Source organism: Mirounga angustirostris, unplaced genomic scaffold (assembly GCF_029215605.1).
Source record: "Mirounga angustirostris isolate CCGP_5_RB_7025 unplaced genomic scaffold, mMirAng1.0.hap1 SCAF_4, whole genome shotgun sequence".
Taxonomy (NCBI): Eukaryota; Metazoa; Chordata; class Mammalia; order Carnivora; family Phocidae; genus Mirounga; species Mirounga angustirostris.
The window spans coordinates 68,319,731-68,331,732 of NW_026991712.1; the positions used below are offsets into that span (position 1 = coordinate 68,319,731).

Sequence of the window (12,002 nt, forward strand, 5' to 3'; positions counted from 1 at the left end):
CTGTACCTCCTTTAGACAAAGTATACATTTGTTTTATTCTCTGCTCTATTATCGGGGTTTATTCTAGGGTTTGCAACAAGGAAAATGCTAAATCAGTATTTTATGAGTGAATTAATGAGTGATTCTGGACCATTACTGGACAGGAATAATATTTAGCAAACACCCACAATGACAAAACAAACACTATGCCAGCTATTTATATATATTGATATCATTTAATCTTCCCTAGGATTCCAAAAGATAGGTATTATCAACTCTATTTTGCAGATGAAGAAATGGAAGCCTACAGAGACTATCTGAACTATCTCTATCTGGTTAGGTCTAAGACCAATGTTCCTTGGACCATGATGGACATCCTCTGTGGCCCATAATGGAAACAGATGCCAACTCAATATAAGGACGGACTCGCTAAGAAGTCTGACAATTCTGGAATGCATTCTCTTATGAGGATCTGAATTATCCATCAGTGGAATTATGGAGTCTGTTTGACCATCTGTGAGGAGCATATAATAGAGAAGATGCAAAAGGAGATAGAATTAGAAACCTGTAGTGTTCCTCTCAATGCTAAAACTTTAATTTACTGTGTGGCCATATGCTGAAGTGGCAGAATAATATGGTTCTTCCCCTCTCTTGGTATTATCCCCTTTTGCTCTTCCTTTTAAAGCAGATGGTTGCTATTGTACTTATTGCCCCAGGAGAATCATATACAGAACAACAGTCAGAAGGTCTGCTGATGTCTTTTGGCTTTTCTGTTATAGAAGTCTATGCCTTCAGGGGAAGCTGAAGGGTCAGGGGCACAGACAAAATTTTTAAGAGAAAGATCAAAACAGAAAGTAGGGCTTCCCCACCAGTTTGAAAAAGATAATCTGGACTGGTGAATGAGAATTGGATGAACGAAGGACAGAGGAGTTAATCGTAAGCAAGGTGCTTCATGGAAAGCGATACTCTTTAGCATCCTTCCTGGGTAGAGCCATGTGGTTGTAGAATTATTCCAGAAAGGGTTGGAGGGGCTTGAGAATACAAGGGACCATGCCTATTTTCAGGTAAAACCCTGTGAACCCGGCAAAGTGCTGTCTGGAGGGAGTATCTAAGCATACAGAGCCAGAGAGAGTACCAGGTGACACCAGGATTAAAGAGACACATCCCGACCCAGAGCCTTGACTTTCAGGAGCCTCTCCAAGCTCAGACACAAATCTGGGGAAGGTAAGGAACAAGGGCAGTGGAATAAGGGCCTTGAGGATTTGTTCTGAAGACTAACAGGGGCCTTGAAGATGTCTTTTTAATCCCTTACTTGACATTCCTTTGTTTTTCTGCTGCTTTTATATCGTTGAAAACACACTCCTCCAATGAGAATAGTTTAATGTCTGTATTCTGAATAATCCAAATGTGATCTTGGGATGGAATTCACACTTTAATGGGGTTGACTTGTGTATTTTGAGAGACTGTCTTTATCCATTTTGCATTAATTTTCCTACTCTTAAAAAAGAAAAATTGAAAGAAAAAAACTTCCCTAAGTTTGGAGCCTTATATAACGTTACACGCTTCTGTTTCCCCCAGAGGAAATTGTTCGCTGAAGTGGGAGAAATGGTCGATACCATCATTCTCTTCCTTTCTCTAATAACATGCTTTTTCTGTATGTTGTACAGAGTTTGTCATGTCAGTCAGGATCCTTTGTGAAACAGGCACCAGAAGTTTTGAGAGATTTAATGAGGAGAAATGCCTGTGAAGGATAAGGCACAGAGAGAAATCAGCAAGGGAATTTCAGTCCACAATGCCAGTGTGACACCTTGGAAGGGAGAGAGGAAAGGAGGAGGGTTGGAGGGGAAGGTCTTTGGACTGCATGCCGTGTGGCTCTGACAGAGGCTGACAAGGAGCACCCTGGTGGAGTGAATTATTGACAGAGAGCAGAGTTTTATTTTTATACCCCAAAATATCATTTCTCAATAACCAGTTGCTCATGTTTGTTATCTACCCTTTATGGAGTTAATAATATCTATTCTCCTGCTGCGTGAGAATTTGACCTTTGGCAAGTCTCTACTTCTGTTCTGCTGGTAACTTGGTAAAGACGATACGTGCCAACTACATTATGAAGCCACATTTAGTGTGGTAAAAAGTAACCCATGACTGACAAATTACATCTGGACTGGGATTATCTATTATAAATGCTGGTGAAAAGCTGTAATTTTTGGCTTGCCCAAGTAAGCGCCATGTCCCTAATGGAGACTCTAGAAGCTGTAAGTATGGGGGTGCTACAAAAAACGTGGGCTCTCCTGATGTATGAGGCTTTTAAGCTAGTGTGGCTCCTGGACCTGTCTGATGTTTTAAGAAGACTCAAGGAAGAGGATAGCTGACATTGTCCTGCTGGCAAGCTGTGGTGCCTACCTGCATCCACACGGTGCCAAGTGTGGTCTATGATGGTCTGGAGTCTCAATGTTTAGTTGAGCCTAAGAAGACTCTCCGTGGATGTCACTTACATATAAAAGTACTTGAAAAAAAAATTGCAGCCACAACAGAAATGACGGAGAATATCTGTAAGTACCACTATCTATGTCTTTAGAGTATCCTTGAGGAATCAAACGGCTGCTTAGTGGTCCACCATCATTCCCAATGGGGCAAAAAGTCTCCCTTCTTCTCCCCAACCTCTTCTCGACACATCAGCATTTTCTTATGTGGATTCCTAATCTTTATTTTCTTTTTCTCCCTCCATGTTAATTGCCATTTTTAATAAAAATTGCTAATATTTTTTGGGAGCTGACTACATTCCAGATACTCTTCTTAAGCACTTTACCAACATTATTTCATTTCACTTAATCCTCACAACAAACTTGAGGTGGTTTGATAATCCCCATATGAAGACTAAGATAGGTTTAAGTAACTTCTCAAGATCATGCAATTATTAAGCCATATAGCTTAATTTATAATTCAAGCATGTCATCTGGGAGGAGATTTGAAGTCATATTCCAATGATACAGAGGGGTCTTTAACTTTCCCTTCGGTAGCTTATATGAGTAAACTTATTTATAGAACAAATACGTAAAGATACACGTTCTCATATTATTTCTTTGAGAGTGCATCCCCCCAACTTCAAGTCCCCTTATTACTTCTAGTGGAAAAGAAAAAAATGTCCATATGATGTGTTTTTCTTATTGTCAAAATAGTTTTGACAAGCTACAATTGGAAAGGTAAAAGAAATTAAAATAGAAAGTCTATGGTTGTGACAATAAAAGATAAATTAACTGAGTATCAACTCTACGCCTAAAATACTCTAGAGGAGACTGTAAACTCTGAAAGAAGATCAACTACATGACATTGAGACCTTTTCCTTAGGAAGGTAGGGGAATGTGGAAGTTTTATGTGTTGGAATCTCTCATTCAAATAATCTCAAAGTTCTTTCTAAAACAAAGCTGATCTAATTGAGGTATCATTTAGTAACCCTGCAATTACATATGCAATTTTGAAAGTAGCAGCATTTTATCACTTTTAATGTGGGCATTCAGAGAAATTATGGCTCACTGGGAAAGGGTCCTCTTTGAGTATCTTAACTAGTTGTTCTTACCAAGTATGATGATTCACGTATGGTAATGCCATGTTTCAAGATCAAGGGGCTAAATAGTCACAAATAAGCTTTTCTCTTTTGCTAAAATCATTCTAGTTCTAACTTCATATTTGATAATTTTGTATTCAGTTGCTACTGTTTCAAAACAGTTTGTGAGATCTCTACAATATATATGATGTTATTTAACTTATTAAAAATATTGACTTGTGTTTCTAACTTTCCTTTAAAGTCCCAATTACTATAATCTGAGACAAAATTGGTTATAATTGAACAAAATCAGCGAGGAAAAAATACATAGTTAAATGGATAATTATTTACCTGGAATAACTGAATATAAATATATGGTGAAGCATTTTTATAAAGAGACAGTAAGACATATAAAAAACTCAGCCATCAAAAGATTTAGCTCAAACCACACATTATATTTTACTTTACTGAATTTCAGGGTTTAAGAGATTGAAATATCCTACTACAAAACATAAGAGTTCTACAGATTATGTCCAATGAAATAATGAAGTCACTTTTGTCCCACCTCTGGTATTGGTATGCTGAATTCCCCAGCTTTTTTTTTTTTTTTCCTAATTAGGAAAGGGAAGAAAAGTAAAATAAAGGGCAATAGCCAAAATCCTTTCTAAGCCATTCATGCCTCTTGACAATTACAGGGTGTCTTTTGATAACTATATCAGTTTGCTATGCCTGCCATAACATATGACCACAATTTGAGTGCCTTATAGCAATACAAATTTATCATTGTACAGTTCTGTAGTCCAAAAGACCAGAAAGGCTGGGCTGCAAACTGCTGAGAGACTCACAAGGCTGAAAATCAAGGTATCAGCAGGGTTGTACTCCTTACTGGGGGCTCTGAAAAAAAATCCACTTCCAAACTCATTCAGGTTGGTGGCAGAATTCAGTTCCACACAGTTGTAGGACTAGGGTCCACATTCCCTTGTTGACTGTTGGAGCCCAACGCAGGGCTCAATCCCAGGACTCTGGGATCACGACCTGAGCCAAAGGCAGACACTTAACCAACTGAGCCACCCAGGTGCCCCAGTTCCCTGTTTTTAAAGGCTCATGCCATTAACTAGGGCCCACCAACATAATCTGCCTATTTCAGGGTCCCTGACCTTCATCACATCAGCAAAGTCTCTTTTGCCAGTAAAGGAGCATATTCACAGGTTCCAGGGATTAGGCCATATCCACCTTTGGGACTATTCTGCTTCCTATACTGGTAAGAGTTGGTCATATCTTTATCCTCTTAGGTCTTACCCCTACCAGATGCATCCTCTAAACTGCACCTGCAGACTCTGGATGTGTCCCCTAGCTTTTGCTTATTTCTGTATGGGAAGCCTATGACTCTTTCCAGAAATAGCCTGTTTCTGAGATCCCTATTCTTAGTGAATTCTAAAGTTGACCCTTCTGTCAGCTTTATGCTGTCCCTTCAATTCTGACAGATGATCTTTTCCCTGCTACTTGCCTGGATGTTGGAATATTCGATTTTCTCTGTCTTCTGTCCTCTCCTGGTTGATCAGCATGGTTTCTAAACTTGTCAATGCCAACCTGGATCTCCATGTCTTTTTGGAGGATTTCAAGTCTTTCCGTGGTTTCTCTGGTTCTGGCCCTTCAGTACCATGAGGCATTGTTGTTCTTATTCTTAATATTTATTAAAAGCTATCACTAGGTCTGGAATGTTACTAAAATGTCCTCTTTGTGTTCCAGCATTTATTCACTAGAAATATGACATGTTTATTAGCTGTGGCTTAAGCTAGTATCTATGTGTTATATGATAAATCAAAATTATCTTTAAAAAACTCAAAATTATTTTTCAAAAACCTATATGACTAGGTTAATAGAAAAAAAAAAAACGTTAATGCAGCCCGAATCAACTATTTACTAGACATTTTTGATAAGTTATTGAATTATGATATAATTGCGTGGATGCTATTGCTAACACCTGAAATGAATGGGTTGTAAAATATTCATCTTGGTAATTTGAGTCATTTTAATAAATGAACTGTATTAATATTGTAGTAAACTAATAAGCTACTTGGTAATTGGTTATTAGGCAACCAGAAGCTAACTGTGGGTATTGAGTGGAATTGAGTAGTTACTATCAAAACTCTTACTGGGCTATTTCAAATATTATGTGACTGCATAAGCTCAAATTACAAATATTTATTTTCAGTCTATTGCATGCAATGCACTGCAATACAAATGAGATAGACATGGATTCTTCCCCCAAGACACTCACCCATTAGAGGAGGTTAGCAGGTACCTCAATACGTGGAATTCAAGGTAAAAAGTAATGAATGTCCTACCAAAGGCACAGATGAAGCATTACAGAAACTGAGAAGATAAGCAATAGCACAGAGGCCCATAGGGGAAGGGAGGGAAATCTGAAGGGGGAGAAATCAGAGAGGGAGACAAACCATGGGAGACTATGGACCCCGGGAAACAAACCGAGGGTTTCAGAGGGGAGGGGGTGGGGGAGTAGCCAGGTGATGGGTATTAAGGAGGGCATGTGTTGTGATGAGCACTGGGTGTTATACATAACTAATGAATCACTGAACACTATATCAAAAACTAATGATGTACTATACAGTGGTTAACTGAACATAAAAAAACTGATAAGAGAGGAAAAAATGACTCTGCTATCAAGAAACATATCTAGTACCTACTCTAGGATAGACATTTAATAAATATTGAATGTATCAAGCCTCGCATTTGATTTGAATCTTGATATAATTAGACTCAGAAAGAGGTGAAACCAGCAGTCTATCAAATGAGGAAATGAAAACCAAGGCACAGAAAGAGTGGAAATTCTCATGTTACTGCCTTTACCTCTGTCATTTAGATCTCTGTCATTAGGTGATTCTCATCCATATTCTTCTCATCCTGGTTTCTGTTACCCAGTTTCACCTGCCTTCTTATCCTCCCTGACCAGCACACATGGACATGCAAAATCTTATCTATACCACAGCAGAAAATAAATTGTTGGCCATTCTCTTCTTTCCATTCCCATCATCATCATCATCCCAGATAAGCACCCATCCCTTACACCGGGTCTATTGCAGTAACCTCCCAAATGGTGTGCGTGTCTTTAGTGTTTGGTCCCTCCCAAGCTTCTCACTGCCATTTAAACTCCTCATGGTAGAGATCTGAACATGTCATTCGCTGCATCAAAACATGCTCCTTTATTATTCTCAACAATAAAACATTCCTCTAAGGTAGAGAGATTTCCTGAATATAGTCTGATCCTTACTTTGGCTGTCAAAGGCCCTGTGATCTGATTAAATCCATGGTCCTCTTGCCTTTTACCCCAGTTGTCTACACAATCCTTCTCTTCCAGCCTTGCTAGACTACTTGTTATTCATCGCCTTCCTGTTCTGCTCACATGCTTATTGCTTCCTATACATGGAACCTCACACATCCTTAAAAATTCACCCTTTTAGCTACTATAAAGCTCCTTACCTTGTTCTCCTCTCTGGAAGTAATTTTTGTCCACTTGTTTGGATCCATCCTAACTTCTGTACTTTTCCTATATCCCAGTTCATACTGTCTCACAGTAGAGTTAAAACTAGCCTTCCAACTCCTTGGGGGAAGAATACATAATTTTTTTCATTTTATATCCTCACAATGGTTCCTTAACAAATGATCAGTAATGGTCTAATGAATGGATTGTTGCCACGTGGTCCCTTTCTGTTTTATTTCTCTGCAGAATATTTATTCGCTATTTGATATTTTCTAGTGGGATGGTTGACTAGATGAATTTCCAAACATCAGAAAGTAGGTTTTATTTGAGAGACTTTTAAATCTTTTTCATCACTAAAACCTTATTGCCTAGGATAATGTCCAGCATGTCTTAGGCACTCACCCAATAAGTGTTGAATAAATAAATGAATGAATAAAACTAAAAATTTAAGAAATAGTGTTGGTGTCTTCATGCACAAAACAGCTTTATTTAGTGCCCCATAATCACTCTGATATATCAGAAAGACACTTTCAAAGTATTTGTGGGCCTATTATGCTTATGTTTCCAGGAATCTTGTCACATTTACCATTCACATGTGGGAAGTATAGAATTCTTTACAGTTATATGGAACATGGATATTTTAAAGGTTTCTCAGTGATGCTGAAATTTGGGAGATAGGAGAGCTCAGTAATTATCTGCTAATGTTTCCTACTGCCTGAAAAATTTTAACAGGTTAATTTCTAACATGCTCCTTTATTATTCTCAACAATAAGACATTCCTCTATGGTAGAGAGATTACTTAGAGCCCTCCTACATGCTAGAAAGTACATTTAGAATCCTTACTGAAATGATAAAGCCTAAAAAATGGTAAAAGTTACTTTCTCTTAGTAGATGTAAGTGATGGAGTTCTTAGACTCTAATCTCAGACAGACTTGGGCTTGAGTGCTGGTTCAGACAAGACTAGCTGTGTGAGCTTGAACAATTTATTCCAACTCTTGTCTGTACAATAGGGTAACAATGATACCAATTTTAGAGGGCTGTGGTGGGGATTAAGTGAGATGCTACACAGAGGTACTAATGGAAATGTGCATTTCTTATATGCCCTGAAGTGTGCGAAGTGTTCAATGTGAATTGCCCCCACTCAGTCCTCACATTAGCCCTTTAGAGTCAGTACTATTATTATCCTTATTTTTCGGATTGATAAACTGAGGCACACAGAGTAGTAAATAGTAAATAGTAACATGGTAAATCTTTCATAAATATATACCTAACATGTTTATTTGCATTGATCGATATATATTGTAAGCATTTTTTAATCAAACTATTTTAATAAATGACCTATTTTTTGTATATATCATTTGATTAAAATATATGTGACTCGTAATAACGAATGCTTAATGAGCACTACATTGTACCTGATGCTTTGTTAATACTTTATGTGGCCATCTAATTTAACCCTCGCAGTCTGCCTATGTGATGTGATATTCCTCCCCATTTTGCAGGTAAAGAAACTGAGGTTTAAAAAGGTTAAGCCATATGTCTGAGGTCACAAAGCTAGAAATCGGTAGAGTCAATATTTAAACCCAGGCTGTCTGATTCCAGAGTTGGTGTGAGAATCCTGTCATGATGACATGGCCTCCAGCCTAGCTCCTCACATTTCTAGAAGTTTCATATAAAAACATGAAAGGAATGGAGTCAATGGAGAGCAGGGTCTTGAGAGTAGTACTGTGGGTACGTTAGTTTCCTATGGCTGGTATAACAAATCACCACTGATCAGGTGGCTTGAAACAATTGGAGCTTATTCTTTCACAGTTTTAGGAGCCAGACGTCTGAAATCAAGGTGTTGGCAAGTCTGCACTCGCTCCAGAGGCCTGGATCACAATCCATTCTTTGCCAATTGTGGTTTCTGGTGGCTGTTGTTGTTCCATGGCTTGTGGCTGCTTCACTACAGCCTGTAGGACGAATGTCTTCGAATTTCTTTCTGCTCTGTCTTCACATTGCCTTCTCCTCTGTGTGTGTCTAATCTCCCTCTGTCCATCTCTCTTAAAGACACGTGTGGTGGCATTTCTCAGGTATCAGCTCCAACATGGGCAGTAAGAAATCCGTCAAGCCAGCTACCTCTTCCTGGGACCACTCATACTTCTCCACTAGAACACTAAAAGGCCCCAAGTTTTCAGTTTCATGATGTGCTTCAGGTCACCTTTTTTGGTGAAAAATTCCTTGGAATATTTTCCTGCCACAATGAGCTTGTGAGGCACCTTCCACAGAAGTTCTATGATCAGTGCAATGTGATCTTCATCTCGAGTGTACTCTTCCCCCGAATGAGGTTCGAACTAATAGTCGCCTGTGGCCAGTTCAAAGGCCATGCTCCAAATGTCAGCAGGGGTATTTCAGCCAGATCCTATCAGAACTTCCAAGGAGCGATACTGCCTTGTTTGAATATCTTCAGTGAAATGCTTGTGCACCCAACAGGCATTTCCAAGATCAGCAATCTTCACTTGGAGCTTTTCTGCATTTTTTGGCTCAAGGGGATTAACAAGAAAATTTCCAGCAGTGGATTTTCCTTTGTTGTCCGATGGTCCATTTTGTTGTTGCTCTTGCTTATCTTCACAGGGTATCTCTGCCCGAATGCCTTCTTGAAGTTGGCTGATGTCCTGTTCACTGAATGACTGGTCTACATTTGGTGAAGCCTGGCACGTCATGGTATCTGACACCTCAGAGGTTATAGGCGTACAAGACTCTGTTTCTTGAGATGGCTGCTGTCTCCATTTTGGGAGCTCAGGAAACTAGGTTCCTGCTTCAGATTCTGGACATCACAGTCATTAGCATTATGTAGATCCTCTTTAAGCCTCAATGCTTCTTTATTACTCTTTTCAGTATAATTAACGATTTCAATTACTCCATTGCAATTAATTTCTGCTGCACTACCCTCTACACCATGTTCCACAAGTGTCTGATCCTGGTCAATGGTACTTGATTCTTCAAGTTTTTCTTGGGTCATTTTATTAGGTGGGTTCTCTTTCAAGGGTCTTTCAACAGGACTCTCTGATTCTTCTTGCTTGTTTGGTCTTTTTTGCCCAGGGCCTGACTCTTTCTCCATTTCCTCAATTTCCTGCGTTCGTTTCTCTAGTAATTCTGCCTGGTGCTTCTGCTTCTTCTTCAATTTCTTCTTCTTCTTTGACATTTTTTCAGCTGGTTTAGGCTGGGGCGCAGTATTGACTGCAGATCCAGAAGGTGGAGGAGCTCCAGATCCACTTCCATTCTGTTGCTTCTGCAGCCAGTCTTCGGATATACTGCTTGTTCACTGACAACAAGATGTTTTCTGGTTTAATGTCAGTGTGGATGATACGGCACTTGGTGTGTAAATAATCCAGACCCTGTAACACTTGCTGGATAATTTTTTTGACACAAGACATTGGAAGCCCTTGATAATTGGACTTGATGATCCACTTGAACAGATGATGCCCCAAAACTTCAAACATCATGCAGATATGTGTTCTGTTAACTTCTGATATTTTAAAGTCATCTAGTAGTTGAATGACCATTTCTCTATTTGGATCATTAGGATCTGAATTATGAACTGATTTCAGCAACTGGATTTCATCTAGTACTGTTTCAGTATAATGTTCAGCACTTTTAACTACTTTCATTGCCAAAAGTTTCTTCCCTTGAATATCCCATGATAACCACACTGTTGAAAAGTGTCCCCAGCCCAACTTTCAGATCACATGATATCTCCTATTGAATAGATCTCCGATTTTCACAAGATGATAACCTCCTTTACAATAATCATTGGGATCTTCCTGCTCATCATCATCAGGCCCCAGAATCTCCTCTTCCTTCTCTGGTAGGTCACTTTCAGAGTGGGGAGCAGAGCCTCGGTGTTGAGTTTCAGATTTCCTTTGGGCTTTGTCCTTCTTGGCCTTTTCTTTTGGGCCTGGAGTGCAAGCACTTTCTGCTCCATGGTGAGACCAGTAACTGCCAGGTGCCTGCACACTTGAGTGGCCCACACTGGCAGGGACCTTACCATAAAAGATAACATTCAAAAAATTCCAGAGATTGGGGCGCCTGGGTGGCTCAGTTGGTTAAGCATCTGCCTTCGGCTCAGGTCATAATGTCAGGGTCCTGGGATCGAGCCCCACCTTGGGTTCTCTGCTCAGCGGGGAGTCTGCTTCTCCCTCTCCCTCTGTCTGCCGCTCCCCCTGCTTGTTCTCTCTTCTCTCTCTCTCTCCGTCAAATAAAGAAATAAAATCTTTAACAGAAAAATCCAGTGATTACACCTGGCATCTATGGGGCCACCCACTAATGTGGGGAATATTTACCAAATCATTTAATCCATTGGTTGTGACTCTATTATTCTATATACCAAGAATGGGAAAAATACCCAATGTGGGCAGTCCACTAGGAGACCCTCTAACATAAAATGCAGATAAGGACAACATCTTCAGTGTAGAAACAATTCAGAAAAAGAAATCCACCACACAGAAGGAGAGGGGCATCTTGCCCGCCTCAAGCTTGGCCACCTCTGGGCGCTCTAATGGGTAAGCCCTAGAGAAGTGTGAGTGATTTGTAATAGGAAGTGATTCGTATCTCTGTGGGCTTCAAGACCAGCACAGCCACGGGGGCTCTAGGTTACGTCACTAACCTTTCTTTTATAATTTACCCCCAGGAAATGAGAACATCCAGACTCCTGGAGGAGCTGGCCTTATACAAGGGAAACTTGTAAGAATCAGTGGGCCTTAAAGACACAGGAGGGGAGGGGCGCCTGGGTGGCTCAGTTGGTTGAGCATCTGGCTCTTGATTTCAGCTCAGGTCATGATCTCAGGGTCCTGGGATGGAGCCCCGCGTCAAGCCCCGAGTCGGGCTCTGGATCTCAGCAGGTAGTCTGCTTGAGGATTCTCTCTTCCTCCTTTCCCTCTGCGCCTCCTCCCACTCCCATGTGCTCTCTCTCTCTCTCTCTCTCTCTCTCTAAAATAA

General features: G+C 40.0%; 1 protein-coding gene and 1 pseudogene across 2 annotated transcripts in view; both read right to left on the reverse strand.

Annotated features, from left to right (window-relative positions):
• Window positions 1-12,002, reverse strand: part of NKAIN3 (sodium/potassium transporting ATPase interacting 3) — a 631,576-nt gene that overhangs the window by 202,660 nt on the left and 416,914 nt on the right. The window lies entirely within an intron of this gene.
• On the reverse strand, window positions 9,069-10,989 carry LOC123858500 (SRSF protein kinase 1-like; annotated as a pseudogene).